This window comes from Schistocerca americana, chromosome 3, assembly GCF_021461395.2.
Source record: "Schistocerca americana isolate TAMUIC-IGC-003095 chromosome 3, iqSchAmer2.1, whole genome shotgun sequence".
NCBI classification, from domain to species: Eukaryota; Metazoa; Arthropoda; class Insecta; order Orthoptera; family Acrididae; genus Schistocerca; species Schistocerca americana.
The window spans coordinates 364,612,059-364,623,806 of record NC_060121.1 but is presented as its reverse complement, the minus strand read 5'-3'; positions in this window follow the sequence as shown (position 1 = coordinate 364,623,806).

The following is an 11,748-nucleotide window of genomic DNA, read 5'->3' as shown; positions in this document are numbered from 1 at the left end:
CTGTGGAGGCATTGTCACCCAACACCAAAGCAGGATGCTGGGAAAGATAAAAGTCTGCCGCAGAGCGGCTAAAAGTGAGCAGTCCAGCAAGAGGTGGACGACTGTCATTTGGGAGCCACAGCGACACTGAGGTGGGTCCTTGCGACGGAGTAGGTAATCATGCATTAGCCATGTATGGCCAATGCAGAGCCGGCAGAAGACAACTGATTCCCTGCGAGAGGCCTGTATGGAAGACTTCCACACATTCATAGTCTCCTTGATGACACACAGTTTGTTGTGCTTGCTGTTATGCCATTCCGTCTCTCAAAGCCAGAAAACCCTGCAGTGTAAGAAAGAACACAGGTCAGCTTTGGAGATGCCCATCTCCATAAGCAGTTTCCGCGTCGCCTGTTTGACCAGCCTGTTGGCAAGTTCATTACCGAGGATTCTGACATATCCTGGGGTCCACACAAACACCACGGAATGGCAGGACTGTTCCAGGGCATAGATGGACTCCTGAATTGACGCTACCAGAGGGTGTCGAGGGTAGCACTGGTCGATAGCTTGTAGGCTGCTCAATAGTCAGTATACAGGAGAAATGACTCGCCAGGGCATAAGTGGATGTACTCAAGAGCACGAGATATGGTTGCCAGCTCTGCAGTGAAAACACTGTAGCCAACTGGCAAGGAGTGCTGCTCAATATGTCCTCCATGAACATATGTGAAACCTAGTGACCATCAGCCATTGAGTCATCAGTGTAAACCACTTCAGAGTCCCGGAACATGTCAAGAATCGAGAGGAAGTGACATCGGGGGGTGGCGGGGTTAACGAAGCCCTTAGGGCCATGCAAAAGGTCCAGACGAATTTGCGGCCGAGACGTACACCGTGGAGGCGTACTTGAACAGACCGCAAGTAGAGGTGGTAAAGGGAAGGACTCCAGTTCGGAGAGAAGGGACCATGCGCAAACCACAGTCGTTAGCCCTGATCTGGGCCACCGATGCGGGAGATATACTGCCGTTGGCGGGAAAAGGAGACGTAATTCGGATGCTCAGGGGAACTATGAATGTGTGCTGCATAACTGGCAAGTACTTGCGCACGTCTGTTCTGCAGTGGAGGGACACCAGCCTCAACCAGTATGCTGCTCACCAGACTTGTCCTAAAAGCTCCTGTCGCTAATCGAACCCCATGGTGGTGCACAGCATCAAGTAAACGTAATGCTGAAGGCACTGCCGAACCACAAACCACACTCCAATAGTCAATTCGGGATTGGACAAGGGCTCTGTAGAACTGCAGCAGTGTACAGCGATCTGCACCCCAATTGGTGTTCCTCAGGCAATGGAGGGCATTAGGTGCTGCCAGCACTTCTACTTAAGCTGACGAAGATCAGGGAGCCAAGTCAATCGAGCATTGAAAACCAGTCCTAGGAATTCATATGTCTCCACTACAGTGAGTGGATCGTCATTAAGGTAAAGTTCTAGTTCCGGATGAATGGTACGACATCGACAAAAATGCATGACATGCAACTTTGCAGCTGAAAACTGGAAGCCGTGGGCTAGAGCCCATGACTGCGCCTTTTGGATGGCTCCCTGGAGGTGCCACTCAGCAACAACAGTACTGGAGCAGCAGTACGAAATGCAGAAGTCGGGTGCATACAGAGAAGGTGAGACGAAGGGCCCAACAGCTGCTGCTAGACCATTAATGGCCAAAAAAAATAGAGAAACACTCAATACAGAGCCCTGCGGGACTCCATTCTCCTGCATATGGATGGAACTATGGGAGTCACCAATTTGGACATGGAAAGTACGGAGCGAAAGGAATTTCTGGATAAAAATCGGGAGTGGTTCCCGGGGCTCCCCTCTTGCAACGTGGCAAGGATGTGGTCACATGGTCACCAAGTCGTGTCGTATGCTTACCTGAAGTCAACAAAGACAGCAATCAGGTGTTGCCGTCTGGTAAAGGCTGTTTGGATGGCAGATTTGATGGACACAAGATTATCAGTGGTAGAGCAACCCTGGTGGAAGCCGCACTGATTTGGAGCCAGCAAGCCAAGTGACTCCAGGACCCAAACCAACCGCCGACATACCATATGTTCCAGCAGCTTACAAAGAACGTTGGTGATGCTGATTGGCTGACAGCTACCCACATCAAGCGCGTTTTTGCTGGGTTTGAGCATCGGAATGATGGTGCTCTTCCGCCATTGCGATGATAAGATGCCATCACACCTGTTTAATCACCTGTCTGTGGAATGTGATTAGGCACAGGAATCTGTGTCATGGCACTGAGAAGCTCCCATTCTGTAAATGGGGCATTATAGTATTCACTGTAGTGTGTAGTGAATGAGAGGACGTTCCCTTCCAGCTGCTGTTTGAGTGTGCGAAAAGCTGGGGGATAATTTTCCGACACAGAGGCTCAAGGAAAGTGTTCAGAAAAGTGCTCGGCAATTGCATTTGCGTTGGTACATAACCCGCCAATTATGGTAACACCAAGGACAGCTGTTGAGGCCTGGTACCCGAAAAGATGTTTGATCTTTGCCCAGATTTGGGAAGGTGCCGTGTAGCACCCAATGGTGGAGATCTCTCCCAACACTCCTTACACTACTTCTTCCATTGTTTGATAAGGTAGCAAACACGGGCACGGAGCCGTTTAAAGGCTATGAGGTGCTCTAGGGAAGGGTGCCGCTTATGCTGCTGTAGAGCTCGCTGACGCTCCTTAATTGCTTTGGCGACTTCCGGTGACCACCAAGGGACTGCCTTACACCTCAGGCACTCTAAAGAGCGAGGGATCAAGTTTTCTGCCACAGAAACAATAGTGTTAGTGACCTGCTCAACCATCACATCGATGTTACCATGTGGAGAAGATTCAGAGGTGACAGCAGAGGTGAAAGTTCCCCAGTCCGCCTTGTTCAAAGCCCATCTGGGCGGGCGTCCATGTGCCTGACGCTGGGGCAGTGACAGGAAGATGGGAAAGTGGTCACTACCACACAGGTCATCATGTGCTCTCCAGTGAAAAGATGGGAAAAGTCCTGGCTGCAAATTGATAAATCAATGGCCGAGTAACTACTATGAGCCACACAGAATGTGTGGCAGCCCCAATGCTGCGGAAGCAAAGGGAACTTCGCAGCAAACATAAATATAGCCAAAGCCTTGCAGACAAACAAAAATTACGCGAAGCGAAATGTAGTGTGAGGAGGGCTATGTGAGAGGCGTTCAATGAATTTGAAAGTAAAGTTCTATGTACTGACTTGGCAGAAAATCCTAAGAAATTTTGGTCTTATGTCAAAGCGGTAGGTGGATCAAAACAAAATTTCCAGTCACTCTGTGACCAAAATGGTACTGAAACAGAGGATGACAGACTAAAGGCCGAAATACTAAATGTCTTTTTCCAAAGCTGTTTCACAGAGGACGACTGCACTGTAGTTCCTTCTCTAGATTGTCGCACAGATGACAAAATGGTAGATATCGAAATAGACGACAGAGGGATAGAGAAACAATTAAAATCGCTCAAAAGAGGAAAGGCCGCTGGACCTGATGGGATACCAGTTCGATATTACACAGAGTACGCGAAGGAACGTGCCCCCCTTCTTGCAGCGGTGTACCATAGGTCTCTAGAAGAGCGTAGCGTTCCAAAGGATTGGAAAAGGGCACAGGTCATCCCCGTTTTCAAGAAGGGACGTCGAACAGATGTGCAGAAATATAGACCTCTATCTCTAACGTTGATCAGTTGTAGAATTTTGGAACACGTATTATGATCGAGTATAATGACTTTTGTGGAGACTAGAAATCTACTCTGTAGGAATCAGCATGGGTTTCGAAAAAGACGGTCGTGTGAAACCCAGCTCACACTATTCGTCCACGAGACTCAGTGGGCCATAGACACGGGTTCACAGGTAGATGCCGTGTTTCTTGACTTCCGCAAGGCGTTCGATACAGTTCCCCACAGTCGTTTAATGAACAAAGTAAGAGCATATGGACTATCAGACCAATTGTGTGATTGGATTGAAGAGTTCCTAGATAACGGAACGCAGCATGTCATTCTTAATGGAGAAAAGTCTTCCGAAGTAAGAGTGATTTCAGGTGCGCCACAGGGGAATGTCGTAGGACCGTTGCTATTCACAATATACATAAATGACCTTGTGGATGACATTGGAAGTTCACTGAGGCTTCTTGCAGATGATGCTGTGGTGTATCGAGAGGTTGTAACAATGGAAAATTGTACTGAAATGCAGGAGGATCTGCAGCGAATTGACGTATGGTGCAGGGAATGGCAATTGAATCTCAATGTAGACAAGTGTAATGTGCTGCGAATACATGGAAAGATAGATCCCTTATCATTTAGCTACAAAATAGCAGGTCAGCAACTGGAAGCAGTTAATTCCATAAATTATCTGGGAGTATGCATTAGGAGTGATTTAAAATGGAATGATCGTATAAAGTTGATCGTCGGTAAAGCAGATGCCAGACTGAGATTCATTGGAAGAATCCTAAGTAAATGCAATCCAAAAACAAAGGAAGTAAACGGAAAGCAGCGCACTTCGTTACAAGATCATTTAGTAATCGCGAAAGCGTTACGGAGTTGATAGACTAACTCCAGTGGAAGACTCTGCAGGAGAGATGCTCAGTAGCTCGGTACGGGCTTTTGTTAAAGTTTCGACAACATACCTTCACCGAAGAGTCAAGCAGTATATTGCTCCCTCCTATGTATATCTCGCAAAGAGACCATGAGGATAAAACCAGAGAGATTAGAGCCCACACAGAAGCATACGGACAATCCTTCTTTCCACAAACAATACGAGACTGGACTAGAAGGGAGAACCGATAGAGGTACTCAGGGTACCCTCCGCCACACACCGCCAGGTGGCTTGCGGAGTATGGATGTTGATGTAGATGTAAGAGGCAGATGGCGAATTGCCACAGTACAGTTTTGACATCTCTGTCTCGGCCAGTAAGCATGGTACCACCCCACAAGGAGTTATGGCCATTAAAATCTCCCAGAACTAGGAAAGGTTTAGGGAGTGATCAATCAGTGCAGCTAATACATTCAGGGTACTGCACCATCTGGAGGAAGATATACATTGCAGACAGTTATTTCCTGCATTGTCCTTATTCTGACAGCCACAGCTTCAAGAGGGGTTTGATGGGGCACATTTTCACTACAGACCGAGTTTAGGACATGAACGCAAACTCCACCTGACACTCGATTATAGCCGCTACAGTTCCTGTAATATCCCTTATGGCCTTAGAGGGCAAGGGTCCGCATTGCTGAGAACCAGGTTTCCTGGAGGGCAATGCAGATAGCAGGTGTAAAGATAACAGTTGCCATTGTTCAGCCAGGCAGTGGAAAAAAACGCCGCAATTCCACTGGGGGATGACATCATGAGACTGGGAAGGCATGGAACATTCAATGAGGCATTTTACGCCTCAGAGTCACCTGCTGCCACCAATTTATTGCCTAAGCAGTCCATATTCATTATGTCTGAGGGTCTGGCTAGATCTAGGTCTTCAGCAGATGCCAAAATCTCCACCCCATCCTCAGCTGCAGAGCTTGTAGGTAGCAGTGGTGTGGGTGCCACTGCACTTTCCTTTGTCTTAGGGGTTTTCTTTTTGGATTTTTCTCGCTGCTCCTTGGGTTTCCCTGGCTGGGAGGACTTCACTGACTCAGTCTCCAGGACTGAGGATGAGCGTGAAGCCCTACGACCAGCTGCTTTTGTTTTGGGCTCTTCAGCCACTGGCAGGTGTCGTCTTTCCCACTAGAAGAAACCCGGGAAGGGAGTGACCCAAGGGACCCCTTCCTAGCAAGAGAAGCCAAAGAAAAGTTACACTTCTCTGGCTTAGAAGTGGGGACGGACATCCCCTATGGTTGGGGAGGGGGGGGTGTTGTGTTGCTCCCGAAGTAGGTGGTGCAGGAGCAACAGGGAGGGAAATGTCCCCCACCATCAAGGGGGCAGGTGTAGTCTTCCGACTCTGAGAGGTGACCCGAGTTGGTGGAGCTGATGGTGCCAGAACTGTTGTAGCAGCAGCCTAAGATGATGTCATACGCACAGGATGAAGGCGTTCAAATTTTCTCTTAGCCTCAGTGTACGTCAGTCTGTCCAGGGTCTTGTACTCCATGATATTCCTTTCTTTCTGGAGAATCATGCTGTCAAGCAAGGAAGGTAAATGGTGCTCTCTGCAGTTGACACAGATGGGAGGTGGGGCACGTGGAGTATTAGGATGTGATGGGCATCCGCAATCTCAGCATGTGACGCTGGAAGTACAGCAGGAAGACATATGGCCAAACTTCCAGCACTTAAAGCACCGCATTGGGTGAGGGATATAGGGCTTTACATCACACCGGTAGACCATCACCTTGACCTTCTCAGGCAATGTATCACCCTCAAAGGCCAGGATGAAGGCAGTGGTGGCAACCTGATTATCCTTCGGACCATGGTGGACACGCCAGATGAAATGTACACCTCGCCGCTCTACAATGGCGTGCAGCCCATCGTCGGACTGCAAAAGAAGGTCTCTGCGAAATATGGTGCCCTGGACCATATTTAAGTTTTTCTGGGGCGTGATGGTTACAGAAACATCCCCCAGCTTGTCTCCCGTGACTGGGCAGAGGATACTGTTTTGATCAAGACTGATCCAGATCTCATTTTGGACAAGCCCTCCACCTCCCCGAACTTGTCCTCTAAATGTCAACAAAAAACTGAGGCTTCATTGTCATGAAAGATTCCCCATCAGCTCTCGAACACACTAGGTACTGGGGCGAATAAGATCCACTGCCATCCTTAGCCTGATGTTCCTCCCACAGTGTGGCAGGGAGGGGAACGATTTGTGGTCGTACTTCTGTAGTTGAATTGAGTTTGTGATCGTTTAGAGAATGCTGGTGTTTCACCACCAGCAAGAGATGATGGACTACGCTTCATCGTGCATCATCGCACATCATCTGCCCTGATGCCACCCACTTCGACCAGGGGCCCTCCCCATGGACGCCACCCAGCCGCAGCAAAGGCCACCTGGCGGGACGGCCATTGCTGAGAGCTCTGATGCCCCAGGGGAATGGGCCTCTACCCCTTGGCATACGTGGGGAGTTAACGGCACAAGCATCAGCAGAGCGATCCCTGTGTGGTCAGGATACGTATGTACCCAGTAGAACAGTTCATAATGGAAGGGAACCTCCATGGTATACAGTCACTGTAAGGAAACGTCTAAAGAAACAGAGATTATAGCATAATAGGTGTAAAGCAAAGCGTAGGGCTATAGATAGAGAAATGCTGAATGAAACACATTTTGGTGTCAGGAGAGCAGTGCATGATACCTTCAATGGGTACCATAGCAGGATATTGTCAAATGACATTTCACAAAATTCAAAGAAGTTCTGGTCGTATGTAAAGGCTGTTGGTGACACAAAAGTTAGTGACCAGTCTCTAGCGAACGAGACAGGAACTAAAATTGATGGCAGCAAAGCAAAAGCTGACATGCTTAAGTCCATTTTCAAATGTTCCTTTACAAAGGAAAACCCAGGTTGCCCCAATTTAACCTTCGTACTACTGAAACATTGAATTAAACACATATTTCTGTCAGTGATGTTGAGAAACAACTGAAATCGTTCAAACTGAACAAAGCTCCAGGCCCCGACGGGATACCTGTCAGATTCCATACTGAATTTGCAGCTGAGTTACCTGCTCTTCTCACTATAATCTATCAAAGGTACCTTGTACAAAAAAACTGTGCCCAGTTCTTGGGAAAAGGCAAAGTGCACACCCAGCTACAAGAAGGGTAGCAGAAGTAATCCACACAACTACCATCCAATACCCTTGACATCAATTCATCATACAATCTTAGAACATATTCTGAGCTGAAACATGATGAGGTATCTTGAACAGAATGACATCCTCAATGCCAACCAGTATGGTTTTCAAAAACATGTGAAACACAACTCGCAATTTTCTCGTGTGACAGACATTGCTTTGAATCAATGTAACCAGGTAGATGCAGTATTTATTGATTTCCAAAACACATTTGACTCAGTACCGCACCTACGCTTATTGTCAAAAGTACAAATATGGGGTATCAAGTGAAATCTGTGACTGGATTGAGGACGTTTTGCTAGGGAGGTCACGGAATGTTAACTTGGATGGAGAGTCATCGTCAGATGTATAAGTAAGTTCGGGTGTGCCCTGGGGAAGTGTGTTGCGACCCTTGCTGTTCATGTTCTAATGTTTTGCAGATGATGCAGTTATCTATAATAAAGTACTATCTGAGAGAAGCTGCATAAATATAGGCCAGATCTTGAGAAGATTTCAACATGATTCAGAGATTGGCAACTTACTCTAAATGTTCAGAAATGTAAAATTGTGCATTTCACAAAATGAGAAAATGTAGTAACCTGTAACTGTAATATCAATGAGTCACTGTTGGAATCGGCCAACTCATACAAATATCTGGGTGTAACACTTTGTAGGGATATGAAATGGAACAATCACACAGGTTCAGTCATGGGTAAGGTAGGTGTTAGACTACAGTTTATTGGTAGGACATTATGGAAGTTCAATCATTCAACAAAAGAGACTGCTTACAAATCACTCCTAAGACCCATCCTAGAGTATTGCCCAAGTGTGTGGAACCCATACCAAATAGGACTAACAGGCAATATTGAACGTATACAGAGAAGGGCAGCACAAATGGTTACAGATTTGTTTAATCCATGGGAGAGTGTCCCAGAGATACTTATGGGACTGAGGTGGCAGATTCTTGAAGACAGATGTAAACTATCCCAAGAAAGCCTATTAACAATGTTTCAAGAACCAGCTTTAAATGGTTACTCAAGGGATATACTACAACTACCTACCTACCGCTCACACAGAGATCATGAGGATGTTGTTGTTGTTGTCGTTGTAGTCTTCAGTCCTGAGACTGGTTTGATGCAGCTCTCCATGCTAATCTATCCTGTGCAAGCTCCTTCATTTCCCAGTACCTACTATCTGAATCTGCTTAGTGTATTCATCTCTTGGTCTCCCTCTACTATTTTTACCCTCCACGCTGCCCTCCAATGCTAAATTTATGATCCCTTGATGCCTCAGAACATGTCCTACCAACCAGTCCCTTCTTCTTGTCAAGTTGTACCACAAACTCCTCTTCTCCCCAATTCTCTCCAATACCTCCTCATTAGTTATGTGATCTACCCATCTAATCTTCAACATTCTTCTGTAGCACCACATTTCGAAAGCGTCTATTCTCTTCTTGTCCAAACTATTTATTGTCCATGTTTCACTTCCATACATGGCAATACTCCATACAAATACTTTCACAAACGACTTCCTGACACTTAAATCTATACTCAATGTTAAAAAATTTCTCTTCTACTTCGACCATCATCAGTTATTTTGCTCCCCAAATAGCAAAACTCCTTTACTACTTTAAGTGTCTCATTTCCTAATCTAATTCCCTCAGCATCGCCCGACTTAATTCAACTACATTCCATTATCCTCGTTTGCTTTTGTTGATGTTCATCTTATATCTTCCTTTCAAGACACTGTCCATTCCGTTCAACTGCTCTTCCAGGTCCTTTGCTGTCTCTGACAGAATTACAATGTCATCGGCGAACCTCAAAGTTTTTATTTCTTCTCCCTGGATTTTAATACCTACTCCGAATTTTTCTGTTGTTTCCTTTACTGCTTGCTCAATATATAGATTGAATAACATCGGGGATAGGCTACAACCCTGTCTCACTCCCTTCCCAACGACTGCCTCCCTTTCATGCCCCTCGACTCTTATAATTGCCATCTGGTTTCTGTATAAATTGTAAATAGCCTTTCGCTCCCTGTATTTTACCCCTGCCACCTTTAGAATTTGAAAGAGAGTATTCCAGTGAACATTGTCAAAAGCTTTCTCTAAGTCTACAAATGCTAGAAACATAGGTTTGCCTTTCCTTAATCTTTCTTCTAAGATAAGTCGTAGGGTCAGTATTGCCTCACGTGTTCGAACATTTCTACGGAATCCAAACTGATCTTCCCCGAGGTCGGCATCTACCAGTTTTTCCATTCATCTGTAAATAATTCGCGTTAGTATTTTGCAGCTGCGACTTATTAAACTGATAGTTCGGTAATTTTCACATCTGTCAACACCTGCTTTCTTTGGGATTGGAATAATTATATTCTTCTTGAAGTCTGAGGGTATTTCGCCTGTCTCGTACATCTTGCTCACCAGATGGTAGAGTTTTGTCAGGACTGGCTCACCCAAGGCCGCCAGTAGTTCTAATGGAATGTTGTCCACTCCCGGGGTCTTGTTTTGACTCAGGTCTTTCAGTTCTCTGTCAAATTCTTCGTGCAGTATCGTATCTCCCATTTCATCTTCATCTACATTCTCTTCCATTTCCATAATATTGTCCTCAAGTACATCACCTTTATATAGACCCTCTATATACTCCTTCCACCTTTCTGCTTTCCCCTCTTTGCTTAGAACTGGGTTTCCATCTAAGCTCTTGATATTCATACAAGTGGCTCTCTCTTCTCCAAAGGTCTCTTTAATATTCCTGTAGGCTGTATCTATCTTACCCCTAGTGAGATAAGCCTCTACATCCTTACATTTGTTCTCTAGCCATGCCTGCTTAGCCATTTTGCACTTCCTGTCAATCTCATTTTTGAGACGTTTGTATTCCTTTTTGCCTGCTTCATTTACTGCAATTTTATATTTTCTCCTTTCATCAATTAAATTCAATATTTCTTCTGTTACCCAAGGATTTCTACTAGCCCTTGTCTTTTTACCTACTTGATCCTCTGCTGCCTTCACTACTTCATCCCTCAGAGCTACCCATTTGTTTTCTACTGTACTTCTTTCCTCCATTCCTGTCAATTGTTCCCTTATGCTCTCCCTGAAACTCTGTACAACCTCTGGTTTAGTCAGTTTATCCAGGTCCCATCTCCTTAAATTCCCACCTTTTTGCAATTTCTTCAGTTTTAATCTGCAGCTCATAACCAATAGATTGTGGTCAGAGTCCACATCTGCCCCTGGAAATGTCCTACAATTTAAAACCTGGTTCCTAAACCTCTGCCTTACCATTATATTATCTATCTGATACCTTTTAGTATCTCCAGGGTTCTTCCATGTATACAACCTTCTTTTATGATTCTTGAACCAAGTGTTAGCTATGATTAAGTTATGCTCTGTGCAAAATTCTACTAGACGGCTTCCTCTTTCATTTCTTAGCCCCAATCCATATTCACCTACTATGTTTCCTTCTCTCCCTTTTCCTACTCTCGAATTCCAGTCACCCACGACTATTAAATTTTCGTCTCCCTTCACTACCTGAATAATTTCTTTTATCTCATCATATGTTTCTTCAATTTCTTCGTCATCTGCAGAGCTAGTTGGCATATGAACTTGTACTACTGTAGTAGGCATGGGCTTCGTGTGTATCTTGGCCACTATAATACGTTCACTATGCTGTTTGTAGTAGCTTACCCGCACACCTACTTTTTAATTCATTATTAAACCTACTCCTGCATTACCCCTATTTGATTTTGTATTTATAACCCTGTATTCACCTGACCAGAAGTCTTGTTTCTCCTGCCACCAAACTTCACTAATTCCCACTATATCTAACTTTAACCTATCCATTTCCCTTTTTAAATTTTCTAACCTACCTGCCCGATTAAGGGATCTGACATTCCACGCTCCGATCCATAGAATGCCAGTTTTCTTTCTCCTGATAACGATTTCCTCTTGAGTAGTCCCCGCCCGGAGATCCGAATGGGGGGCTATTTTACCTCTGGAATATTTTACCCAG